We start from the raw sequence: 13,624 nt of genomic DNA, 5'->3' as shown, positions 1-13,624 counted from the left end.
TCCTATTTATGTGCAAATGTTGATAGGACTTACAGCTTTCTCTGCCTCCCATCCTCCAGGTTGTTTTTGGCTCAAATCTACTCCTATTTGGAGACTGCTATGACTGATATTAGGTAAATCAGTCCCCTTGTTCAGCTCTGTATAGTAACCCAGCCTTGATTACCTGTATGCAATTACCCTGTCTCCCTGTGTGTAATATAGATGCTGAACTTCCAGGGTACTGTGGCTTCTCCACCAGAGAACCCAGTCTTGTAGAGAGAGATCTAAGTACCTGTAGTGCTGACCATGCCTGCTTGGGTGTGGTCACAGGTATGTAGAAGGTACTGGGGATAAAGAAGCTGGGGGAAAGAAACTTTCTCTCTTTGGGTTCCAGTTATGGGCCCAGAGAGCAGCGTGCAGACCTTTGGTTCTCATCTTTCTTGGCTTCTCACATAAGTGATTTCTCCCTCAATAAAATATCATAGGACATCCCTATTTTGTGTAGCTTAATATTTCCGCATTACGGTCTAGCTTGATCTCAGTTTTTCTGTATCCTAGTGTTTGTCCTTCCTTCATTCCCTACCACCCCAGATAGATCAATCCCAGAAGCTACACAAAGTAAAGAGATAACTATTCCTGGCAAGATGTTGCTTTTGTGTGATTTTTATATAAACAAAGCCTTGAGGTTAGAGGCTCATGCTTTTCCCTTTGGCAGCCTTCCCATGTAGGTCTGTAGGTGCCTGTGCGTGTGCAGTAGTCTTTTTTGTGCAACATGTGTGCCAACGTGTGCCTGGGTGCCTTCTCAGTGGCCTTTGTATCCGTGAACAAACCGAGTCTTACCTGAGCACAGCTTCTTGGTTCTCTTCAGCCTTCTGGTGGCCTGTGACCACCCTCCTCCTCCTTTCCTGACTTCAGAGCTTTGACCTCACAAGCAAGTCTCATAACATACATAATGCCCCCATACTTTCCAATCCAGGATTAAATCTAGGCTATTATTTAATGATTTCCCATGACTTTGCCCACTCAACAGTTTCCAACAATGCTCATGAGCTGGTGTTCACATCCCTCTGGAGCTGGGCTGACAGCTGTCTGAGAGCTGGGAGAGCCGGGTGGTTTTGGTTTTTTTCTTTATCAAAGTTCATGCAGAATGTGATGATTTCAGTTAAAACAGATTTAGATACTTAGGAAGCATTTGACAAAATTTGGGCACAGCTGGGTTGACCACCCTTGTAGAATGATTTTGAAATTCAGTTTAGCTTTTGTGTATTTTTGGAAGTCAGAGAATTAAGAACAAAATGATGTGTGTTGAAAATGATCTCAGATCCCAAAAGGGTTATTTATGTGAACAAAATCTCAGGATCATGACATATATATCATGAGGAAGAAAAATAGAAACTTTAAATAAACATTTGCATGCATGTTTTTCTTTTTAACACATAGTTCCAAATAGTCTGGTCAATGGCAGATTATACCATCCACTAAGACACTGAAATGCTTTTATAGACCTCAAGTAAAGTGCTATAAATTTCTAATGGGTAAATTTGCAGTGTGCACAGCATTTGCTATGGAAATTCTCTTGTTATATATACATATGTATATGTATATGTATGTATCCTAAAAATTTCTCAGACTGAAATTCTGATGTAAATAAATATGATTTCTTTTGAGCCTTTATCAAATGGAGGTTGGTAAACTTCCTTAATCTCAAAGTCTGCTGGTACCTCATGATGTTTCAGAGCCCCCAGATTTCTATTTAAATGTATACAGTTTGCATCCCATTCCCTTCCAATGCTCACCAGATCACCACAAAAGCATGAAATAAATTATCCAACTTCATAATGGATTTCCAACAAAGACAGCAAAGGATGTGGTCTCTAAAGTGGAGATAAATCCTCACCCGCCAACATGGACAATTTGTCCAATAAATTATTCTTTTACATCATGCCACACTGCCATTCAATACGTTTGTAAGAATGTATGTTAACAGTGATAACGCCAAAACTATTGATCAAGACAGTAATTACCAAAACAGGCAACATTCACCACCTGTCTTAGTTTAAGTTTCTATTGCTGTGAAGAGACACCACGACCACGGCAACTCGTATAAAGTAACACATTCATTTGGGGTGGATAGCTTACAGCTTCAGAGGTTCGGGCTGTTATCACGACAGGGAGCATGGCGGTGGAGAGGCAGATGTGGTGCTGAAGCTGAGAGTGCTACATCCTGTAGGCAACAGGGAGTCGACTGAGACACTGGGTGGCATCCTGAGCATAGAAAACCTCAAAGCCCACCCCCACTTCTCCTCCAACCAAGTCACACCTCCGGAGAGTGCCACTCCCTGTGCGATTATGGGGGCCAATGACATTCAAACTACCACACTACCTCGATTTAAAATAAGCAAAGTGAAATAAGCTAAGCACACAAAGACAAATGCTCACTTACTTACGTGGTCCGCTCACGTATGGCATCTTATTTTCATGTGCAACCTTGAAAGAGCCCGACTCCTACAAGTAGATTGTAGACTGGTAGCCAAAAGCTGAAGGGGTGGAGTTGGGTGTTCGTAAACAGCGTTGGTCAACGGTAGCAAAATCTCAGGCATTTATGGCATAGGCTGATGAGTGGAGCAAATGATGACTTGTATTTCTAAACAGTTAAAAGACGGTATTTTAAATTATCTCCCCGCAAAAGAAGGCATCTAAGATGCAGACATGAATAAGCCTAATTGGATCATTCCAGGATATGCACAAATATTAAAGTATCCCATTGCACTCCATAAAATATATATAATTATTTGTTAGTCTAAGAGTGAAACCAGGATGTGGGGGAGACTCGTGTCTTTAATGTTAAGGTTTGGAAGGTAGAGGGAGAAGCATTGAGTTCAAGAGCAGTTTGCATATGTAAGGCCTTGCCTCAAAAACATAACCAATCAATGAAGATGTATATAAAACAAGCATTTTAAAGGAATAAACAAATTAAGAAAATATCTTAAAGATATAACTCATTTGTATAAATGTTTATATCTCTATTTTAAAAAACTTATTTATCCCTTCCAGAATATGCCCTTAGAAACTACATTAAGGGGATCAGAGTAAAGGTACTTTAAAGCTAATGTCCTTCCTATGTATGAAGACAAAAAAATGTAGAATAAGGACCTACTTATCTATAATTCAGGTCTATTTTCAAAATACACCCTAATGATTCATGTAATTTTTATTGGAACACTTTGCATATATGGATAGAATATGTATACATAAAATGTTATGGGTAGACATCTCTATACTATTTCATGTATGTATTTTGAATACTGGGGGTGTATTTTATTCATTATCTCCTTTTATTTATTGTTTGATTTCTTAGAAAATTGAATATAGAATATGTGGATATCACATGAGAGAAAAGAAGTAGTATCAGCTTCATATTGATACCACATTTTGAACATCATACATATTAAATGCTTCTCAACTCAGTGTTGTTTTAAAGATACATTAGAGCAGTGGTTCTCAACCTCTTTAATGCTGTGATCCTTTAATACAATTCCTCAAGTCGTGGTGACCCCCAACCATAAAGTTATTTTCATTGCTACCTCATAACTTTAATTTTACTACTCTTATGAACTGTAATGTAAATATTTGTGTTTTCTGATCGGCTTAGGGACCTCCTCTGAAAAAGGGTCAAAATTGACTCCCAAAGAGGCCCAGACCCACAGGTTGAGAACATCTGCACTAAGCAAAGGAAGTCAAAGCAAGGAATGCAGCTTAGTTTGTAGAGCCTTTGCTTAGCATGCAGGAAGTCCCGAATTTGATAGCTAGCGCCACATTCATCACGCATGCCTACAGTCCTAGCATTCAGAAACCAGAAGCAAAAAATATCGAAGTCTGTCTGCAGCATCATAGCAAGTTTCAAGACAGCTAAGACTACATGACATCCTGTGTGGAATGGAACAGAAACCAATAAACACCGTTAACTTGGTTGGGCCCAAGCTCCCGTTTAAACTCCAGGACTTTATGCTGAGCATCCTGAAAGACTAAGGACTCAGGTGGTCCAACTTGCATGGCTCCTAGCATCTCACGCCTGTTTTGCCTCTAGCAGATGGTATCCCCGATCATCTCCTTGAAATGGAATACTGGGGAGTCCACTTTCTTTGCAAGTAATACCACTCACTTAGCGGCTTTCCTGCTGCAGCAAAGAATGGCTTTCAGTATTGTACCACTGTAGATCGCACATTTAAGCACATGCCCACATGAGTGGTTATCAAGTATGATCACCTGCTGTCTCAATATGCAGCACTGATCTGTTACGCACTATTCCCAGATGCTGCTCTTCTGCCCATGTACAGTGAAGCCTCAAGAAGAAGACTTCAAAACCAAAGTCTGATCATAGCATTAGAAACCTCCAAGCATTCCCTGCATCACTTAGAATAAAACCATACGGATCACCACCATTAAACCAAACCACAGTGACTTAAAGGAGACGAACAATTTTATTCATGTGGCTACGCCCAGAAAAGCATCCAAGGAGAAGTTCTGCAAATGCAAAGATATAGGCACACACCCCCCATCCCCGTGTTTGAGTTTGCAGTGCATATTAAAGTACACACACAGTCGCCTTCTCTAAGAGAACAAAATTGAATCGCTCAACTTCAATAATTTGAGTCTTCCTAAGTCAAACTGAACCGTGAAACTTGAAATGTAGTCATTAGACATATTTTGAAACAGACACATATTGAGCTAATTTTAAAAAATAATGAAACAGCAAATACTTGGGGGAGTGAATCTGTTCAAAGGGAGCAGAGAGCCCTGGCTCAGCCTGTGTCTCTGGTGTGCTTAGTGGAATGGTGATGGCTTCCTGCATCTGCTGCCATCCCCTGCCAGCAGCAACCTCATCTCACAGCCACCTGTGAGTATAGGCAACAGGGCTTCCAACCCTCTGAACAGGCTGCAAGCTTGCTATTTGTAAGTCTGGTAAATTAAGAAAAGGCTTCCAAGAAATCAGTGTTGCCATGCTTCACAGAATGCGAGCATCCCGGGGCCATTTCTGAGGAGTGTTTGTAACAGGTGTCTAATTAACAACTGCCAAGTTCCGCTCCCAGGAGGGTCTCTTACGAGAGGATCTGTGATTATTGCTATAATACTCGTGGAGCTCGCTGAGCCACCCCCTTTCCAAACGCCCAGCACTGGATTTCATATAATATATTGTATGCTCATGAGTGCTTATGTGTATGTGTGTACCAGAGTCCATGGAATCCCTTCACCCACCTTGTAAAGTGAACTCCATTTTACCACTGAAGTATCTGAATAGGGAGTCTGTGTACAGCTGGCAATCAGTGCTTAAAGAGACCAAACTAAGATGCAAGAGAAGTTGAGATACAATGTTGACTCTGCCCACCAAGCCCAGTGCCTGTGCACACTGCCTGCCTAGAGATATCCCAGAAGAGACCCGTTTGATGAGGTAGAAGTAGCACTGTATTCGAGATTGGTTATTTAGAAACATATCTAAAGTCTATATCTATACAGAAGTAATCTGCTGTGGAATGTTTGTTTATAAAAGGACCTGTTGCATTTGTTTAACTATGTAAAGATGTGTTGCTGTTTCACCTTGCCTGCCTAAGGCACCTGATTGGTCTCATAAAAAAGTCGAATGGCCAAAAGTGAGGTAGAAGGAATAGGTGAGACTTCCAGGCAGGGAAGGGAAATTTAGGCTTGAAGAAGAAAGAAAAGGAGACAACAGGGAGACTCCCAGGGCCATCCAGGCAATCAGGGAGGAAGCAGGAATGTAGGACGTACAGAATGAAAGAAAGGTAAAAAGGCCCTGAGGTAAAATGTAGATGAGTAGAAACAGGTTAAATTAAATTCAAAGAGCTAGTGGAAAAAGCCTAAGCCTTAGTAGGCTGGGCATTCATAGCTAATTAATAACTAATAATAAGTTTCTCTGTGTGTCTGTATTTGGGAGATGGTTGGTTGCCCGAAGAAAAATGCCAACTCCAGTACTATCTCTCTCTGTCTCTCTCTCTGTCTCTGTCTCTCTCTGTCTCTGTCTCTGTCTCTCTCTGTCTCTGTCTCTGTCTCTCTCTCTCTCTGTCTCTGTCTCTCTCTGTCTCTCTCTCTCTCTCTCTCTCTCGTGTGTGTGTGTGTGTGTGTGTGTGTGTGTGTGTGTGTGTGTGTGCATATGTTGTGTCTTGTGTGAGTCAGGTTCTCTTAACTGAACCCAGAAGTAACTGAATAGACTAGACTGACTCGACAGCCAGCTGACTCCAGGGTTCCCTTTAACCCTGCTTTCAGAGTCCATGAATTAAGGGTGCACCCACACCACCAATCAGGATTTTCTGTTTTCATTTATTTTAAATATCAACCACAGATTCCCCTCCTCCTCTCTTCCTGTTCCCTGTTCCTTCCCCTCTCCTCCCTTTATCCCTCTCATCCACTCTTCCTCTGTTCAGAAAAGGGCAGGCCTCCCATGGGAGTCAACAAAGCATGTCATATCACGTTGAGGCAGGACCAAGCATCTCCCCCTGCATCAAGGCTGGGCAAGGCACCCCTGCATGGGGAATGGGTTCCAAAAAGTCCACTCATGCGCTGGGGACAGGTCCTGATTCCTGGATGAAGCTACACAACTGTCATTCACAAGCAGGTCGGTCCCATGCAGGTCCCCTAGCTGTCAGTCCAGAATCCATGAGCTCAGGTCATTAGCTCAGGACAGCTGTCTCTGTGGGTTTCCCCTTCAAGATCTTGACCGACCCCGCCCCTTGCTCATACAGCCCCTCTTCCTTCTCCTCAACTGCACTGCAGGGGTTTGGCCCAGGGCTTAGCTGTGGACCTCTGCACCTACTTCCATCAGTGACTCGATGAGGGCTCTCTGTTGACAGTTAGGATATCACCAATCTGATTACAGGAGAAGGCCATTTCGGGTACCCTCTCAACTATTGCTAGGGATGTTAGCTGGAGTCATCCTTGTGAATTCCTAGGAAATAGATGAGAGTTCCTGGGTACACTGTGGGCATGGGGGGGTGGGGAGAGAGGATGTAGGGTCGGGGACATGAGGGATCAGTTGTTTGAGTTGAGGGCAGGACTGGGTGGAGAGTAATGGAAGAGCTATCTTGAGAGAAGGGGCCATTTGGGGGGCAGGGAGAAACCTGGTACCAGGGAAACTCCTAGCCAGTATTCTCCAGAGTTCTGAGGATGTGAACTCGGGTCCTCACACTTTGATAGCAAGCACTTCACCTGCTGAACCAACTTCTTTTTTTTTTAATCTCTCATAACTGAGAAACAAATTTTCTTAGTTAAATTTTAAAAATCTTCTATTATGTGCTAAAACAGATACTGATGTATTAACAACACACAAAAAATTGATAAGTACTCTTCACTCTCCAAACATTTTGCATGCGTGAAGTTTCAATTTCCATCCCACTGTTAGGTCTTTCTCTAGGATCATTTTGGTGTTTTCTGGATCAGACATCGTGACTTCGTTAATCACAGGGTAACCTGGGCCCTCTATAAAGCAAAGTAAAACGCAAACCGTGGAACTTATCTAAGCTATGCATATCTGTGAATACCAACTTCAAAAGCAAATGCAAAGAAAATTAGATACTATCGCAATGTCATTAAAAGTGATTGTTTCTAGACGCTTTATTTCACGTGTCAGATTTTTATATGCTTGGGTTGTAGTGATCAGAGTAAATATTTTCACTTTGAACTATGAAGCTGTGCATTTCTTTCTGGGAGAATATCTGAAGAGGGGTGTTATGAATTTCGGGTTGCGGCTTGGCATCTGGGCTCCTTTATTTGATAAGGCGTCTTGCAAACCTGGAGGAGGGTAAGACAATTGCTCCTCTGGGCAGCCTCCTGACACCCACTTCAGTCCGAGGTGTTCCCTTAAACTCTCTTAGCTGGAAATCTGCAAACTACAGCCTCCAGTCAGACACAGCAGCATTTAAAAGATCCACAAGTTCAAAGAGACATTGGTTGAGACAGCTCTTACCCTTCTTCGTGTCCAAAGGCAAGCCTATCTTACCTCTGTGTGCTATTGAGCCGGAAACGAAGAGGGGTTGAAAACATGGGATGATGATCATGAAAAAAATGCAAGGAAAACGTGGGAAATAAACACATACACGGAAGCAACCAGAATACCGGTGATCCGGTCTCTGGTCCGGTGAACTGGGAAGATGTGTCATAGGTTTCGTTTCCTGCTACCCTTCCCCTGTTGCTGTTCTTTTCAGTTCGTAGACACGGACAGGCAAGTGGAGCTTTTCAAGCATAGGCCTCTTCGTTCCTTAGACAATAAAGTTTGACCAAGGTCCCTTCTAATCCCAGCCTTACAAACACTCCAGGATCTTTTTTCAGCGTTTGGGGGTATTTTTGAAAAGGATCCACAAGGGGGCAGCATTTAATCACAATAGGGAAACCTAAGGCTCCCTTAGGAAGTCTTCAAAGCTAGACAACATGGCCATGCAAACGGTCCATGTGTTTGTTTCTGTCAACTGGAGGAGAAGATGCAGAAACCCTGACACACATTTTGCTGTATAGGCATTTCACGTCGACAAGACCGTTCCACGAAAAAGAAACGCAATTCCTTCTATTGACTCAGGGCTGAATCCTTGGTGCTGGACACAGTTTTTACTACTTGTTGACACTCAAAATGTTGACTACTGATAAGTACTTCAAGCCCAATACATTCCCAGGATTAACCAGAGGCATACATGTAAATAAGCAAACCTATCTGCAGAACTCCCTTTACCCACCCGTTTCTGTGGCCCCAACTCAATTCTAAACATATGCAGCTCCAACCCATATGCTTACTTAAAAAAAGATAAAGAACATCTGAAATAATGAAGTGAGAGATAAAAAAATCTGGCTGGGCAGTGGTGGCCCACGCCTTTAATCCCAGCACTCCGAAGGCAGAGGCAGGCGGATCTCTGTGAGTTTGAGGCGGGGCTGGACCAACAGCCTCCAAAACAATACAGAGAAGTCCTGTCTGGTAAAACCAAAAAAAAAAAAAAATCTGAAATACAGATTCTTAAAACTCAGAATCGACTATTATAGACAAAATATATGCCAGTTAACTGGATCCGAGAACAAGGATCAGATTGGATCGAGCTGTGTTTTTATTCGGACCATGAGACAGAACTCACAGCAAAAATGAGTCTAATAGGAGACACATCAGGTAATAAAAATGACAAGAAGACGTTGAACGCCACCTTCCTCCTAGTTAACCTTGGTTGGTTTTTTTCCCCCCCGAAACCAAATAGGAGAGGCACAGTTGTTTTGGAAATAGTTTATCCCACCCATCTTATCCTGTAGAGATAAGAAAGACAGAGTTTGTGTCTGTCTTTCCAACGTGCACAGCTGACCATCTCAGATTAGTTCTGTCCAGTCTTCTCCCTAGGGTTTTCTTTTGCCTGCTCTTTGATATCAGTCCTATCCAGTTACTTTTCATAACAGTTTTCCCCGCGACTCATTCTTTGGACCTGTTACAGGCTCACCGCAAAAGTAATCTATTAGTTCAGCAAGGAATCATATTGGGCATAATGCCATCATCACACCCCGTAGGATAAAACAGATCCCCCTGTATCATACAGAAGATTAACAATTTCGTTCTTAGTTCTATATATATCCACATTCTGTATAAAAGATGTATGATCTCTAATTTGGTATTCTTCTCTCTCTCTCTCTCTCTCTCTCTCTCTCTCTCTCTCTCTCTCCCTCCCTCCCTCCCTCCCTCCCTCTCTCCCCTTTGTTCTCTATGTGTCTTAAACTATCAAGCAGTTGTTTCAACATTTGTCAAGAACACTAACTTTTCTTGATTTTGTTGACTTTCTTCCTTTGCCAAAAATTAGTCACTTCATTTCCATATATCTATTTAAGACTCTTTTTCTCAGTTTCACTGACCTATTTTCCCATAACATTATCTCATAATCACAGCTTTATTGTAAGCCTTCAAGTTAGTTGATATCAATGGTTCAGCTACATATTTCTGCTTTCATTTTTTACTGGTAATTCTTGATCTTTCGCCCCTCACAGAAACTGCGGAATCATTTTTTTTCAGTGTCCCATATAATACCTCGTAGCATCTAAGCTGGAATTTCATTGAGTCTATTGGTTGAGTTGGGAAATCTTGCCAATATCTATGAGCATAGAATATCCTCTATTGTTTCCTCTCTGTTTGTCTCATCGGAATTTCGTAGGTTTCCTTGTTGTTGTAATGTATCATGTTAACTTATTGAGATTTCAAATGTAGAATTTGGCCTGGAGAGATGACCCAGCTGGTAAAATCATTTGCCACCAAGCCAGATAACCTGAGTTTAACTCCCAGGATCTACACAGTTGAAAGAGAAAACTGGCTCCCACAAGTTGCCCTCCATACATAAAGAATGGCATTCATACTACACACACACACACACACACACACACACACACACACACACACACACGCACACTAAAAAAGACATTTTTATTTTTGTTTTAGATAAGGTTGACTTTGGGGCTAGAGCAATAGCTCAGTTTTAAGAGCATTGATTGCTCTTCCAGAGGACCAATGTTCAATTCCTAGCACCCACATGGCAGCTCACAACTGTCTGTAACTCCATCTCCAGGAGATCCTACACTCTTACACAGACATGAATGCAGGCAAAACACCAATGAACATGACATAAAAGTTAAATAAATTATTAAGAAGATTGACTCAACTTAGCATACCTGGAATAAATCTCTTTTGGGAGGAAAGGGAGTAGGGAAGGAGGCGGAGATGAGAAGAGGGGAGGTGAAGGAAGAAGGGAGAGGAGGGAAGGGGAGGGGAGGGGAGGGAGGGGAGGAGAGGAAATGAGAAGAGAGGAGAGGAGAGGGGAGGAGAGGAGAGTTGTGATTCTGAGAACAAAAGGCCAAAAGGCAGAGGCTGGCTAGAGATTTATGGGAAGTAGAGCTCAGATCTTGCCCAGTTTGTCCGGGAATTTTTTTCTGTCCATGGGTGATTTGTTAACTGCTGTCTGGTCAGCCTTTCCAAAGAGTCAATTTTGGACTAATCCTCGCGTTTAGAGACACAAAAGCCAAGCCAAGATTGTTTTCCAGGAATAGGGTTTTATAGGAAGAGTCTACTTCGTATGTTGTGCAGAAATTGGTGAGGATTCTACGTCTTGAGAACACCATTGTGTGGAAAAAAGTTTTAATATAGAAACTTGGAAAGCACTAGTTTCTTTTAAGTTTTATTTCATTTATGCATACTGTGTGGGCAGGTGTGTGCATGTGAGTGCAGGGGCCTTTGGGGACCAGAAGGGAGCATTATCCACTCCCCTGTAGATGGGTTACAGACAATGGTGAGCTGCTCACTGTGTACAGGGAACCAAACTTTGGTCCTCTTTGAGAGCAGTACATGCTCTTAATCACAGAGCCATCTCTCCAGCACAACAAAGTGCTATATTTCTTCTAAAGTCCCCTGCTTTTCAGAATAGACATGGGTCCACATCATGGCAGTAGATATTGAAGCAGTCAACTCTAACACCGTAAGAGTTTTCACTGATGTTTTCAAGGTACTATGGCACTGAACTGTTCAGTCACACACATTTCTCATCCTATGTCGAGAAGAGTCATCTAGGTGAGTCTATTATCAAGAACATGCATTGGAATTCTAGATGAAAAGGTTCCTTTTAATAAGAAAACCTGAACACCCCCCAAAAATCTGCAAATCCAACATGTGATGTAGGAAAACTAGGAAACAGCTAATCGTCTATAAGATCAGTATGACCTGTGTTTCTGCCTTCCCACCCTTCATATTCTGTAAGACATGGAATTTCCCAGTCCAGCCAAGCTTCAAGGCTTCTCTAGTATAGAAGCATCAAAGATCAGAGATGAAATGGCATAAAAATTAGGAATGGAAGGAAAGAAGCAACAGCATAGGTAGCAAGAGAAAAATCTAAAACATCCCGAGAAAGGGATCTGCTATACTAACAGCAGCAATCTCCACGATAAATTTGCTACCATAGTTTGTACTCCTGCATTCTGTATGTGTGGTTATGAAGAGAGAAAAACGAATGACTACCCTTGCTAGCTTGTTTTCATGTGCAGAAATTGTGCTAATTTCAATCAATCAGTGTTACAGTTGTAAGATTATGTTTAATTGCTGTCTGTGAAAACAGAATCAACAATTTCAATGTCCTTGTGGAAAGGATTACCGTACGCCCAGCTTTTGCAGGGATGCTTTGTAAATCACCGTGTTTTCATCTGCCACACATTAGTACATCTTTCAGAAAATAGCTTTGAAAACAGTTATTAGACACAAAACTATGATTGTAATTATATTCACCATTTTATCCTGCCCCACGCTGTTTTAATTTGGTGTCATTATTTCAACACCTAATAGTCACTCCGTTGATACTTGTAAAATAATCAGACACACTTGCTAATGAGTTTTAAATGATATAATAATTATGATTAAGTGCCTCACAATTAAATAGATTGGATTACTTCGCTACCTATTCCTTTGAGCAAGATTTTAAAATTTCATTTGTAATACATAATTATCTCTTCCATTCAGTGGCCATTAATATGCATTAAATAATTCACATGTATCTCTTAGCAAAATACCATGCACATTGTTCTAAAAAATGTTAGCTATTATCACTTTGAGGCCTCATAGGCAAATATTATATATGACTACTTAGTTTGCTTCTTTGGCTATAGAAATAATATACTAAATGTTTTGTGATAATATTAAAGATTTTTTCCACTTCAAAATCTCTAAGATTCAGCAGCACACGTCTAAATTAAAATTACCTAAGCATTTGCTTGTCTGTTTCTTCAGGGTGGATAATGATGAATGTACATTTAAGTAAAGAACTTCATACAGTCCCTGAAAAAGCACAAATTTCAGAGCTATATCTTCCATGATAGTCATATAGGAGAAGAAGCATATAGTCCCTCCTAATTCTGGAAAAAGGAAAAGATAGACAGAGAAGTAGAAAGCTTCCCTGTATGCAAAATAGAGCAGGGCAGAGTGGGGTATAGGGGCAGAGTGGGGGTGCAGGGGCAGAGTGGGGGTGCAGGGGCAGAGTGGGGGTGCTGGGGCAGAGTGGGGGTGCAGGGGCAGAGTGGTAGAGTGGAGAGAGTGTGGACATTGTAGTGAATAGATCTAAATTTGGTTTCTTTGCTCAGCAACTTGCTGCCTAGGCTTCTCAGCAATCTGTACCTCTGTGCTGCATTTTCATAGTGGCAATAGACATTTTTAACTATACTGTAGAGTTCTTATGAGACCATAATGAAATAACAGTCTTGGAAACATTATCAACCTATCTTCTGACATATTTGAGTTATTTACAAAAAAAAAAAACGTTTTGCACATACTGTAGGCAAGGGAAGTATTAAAATGCTTGCCAAAACCTGGTCTCACACTTGCTTACTCACTGATTCTGTAAACACCCTTGGAGACAGAAAAGGGCTTGCCTCACATCATTTTAGCTAAGCTGGAAACTTATTTTCCAAATGTGTGTGCCCTTTAGCCAATCAGTTCAAGCCCGGATATCTTCTTCTGGAGCAGAGAAGGTTGACACAGCTCAGACCTTTGGTCCTCTGGTAGCGGGTGCTGGTTGGTGCTAACTTTGTTACATTGTAGCATCCTGGCCTCCAACCCCTCCAGATGCTGTTGCATCTCCTGCACCAAGTT

General features: G+C 41.7%; 1 long non-coding RNA gene across 2 annotated transcripts in view; it reads right to left on the bottom strand.

Annotated features, from left to right (window-relative positions):
* Positions 1-2,083: 2,083 nt before the first annotated feature.
* The window catches only part of LOC121133713, a 163,968-nt gene continuing 152,427 nt past the window's right edge, over positions 2,084-13,624 (bottom strand). For both annotated transcript variants that reach the window (XR_005870684.1, XR_005870683.1), the window contains 2 exons: positions 2,423-2,623; positions 2,084-2,203 (listed from right to left, as the gene is read on the bottom strand). This is a non-coding gene — a long non-coding RNA (uncharacterized LOC121133713). The remainder of the gene's footprint in view (positions 2,204-2,422; positions 2,624-13,624) is intronic.

The sequence above is a fragment of the Mesocricetus auratus genome, unplaced genomic scaffold (genome assembly GCF_017639785.1).
Source record: "Mesocricetus auratus isolate SY011 unplaced genomic scaffold, BCM_Maur_2.0 Super-Scaffold_100023, whole genome shotgun sequence".
Classification (NCBI taxonomy): Eukaryota; Metazoa; Chordata; class Mammalia; order Rodentia; family Cricetidae; genus Mesocricetus; species Mesocricetus auratus.
The sequence above is the reverse complement of the archived record's forward strand: the minus strand, read 5'-3'. Positions and strand labels throughout refer to the sequence as shown.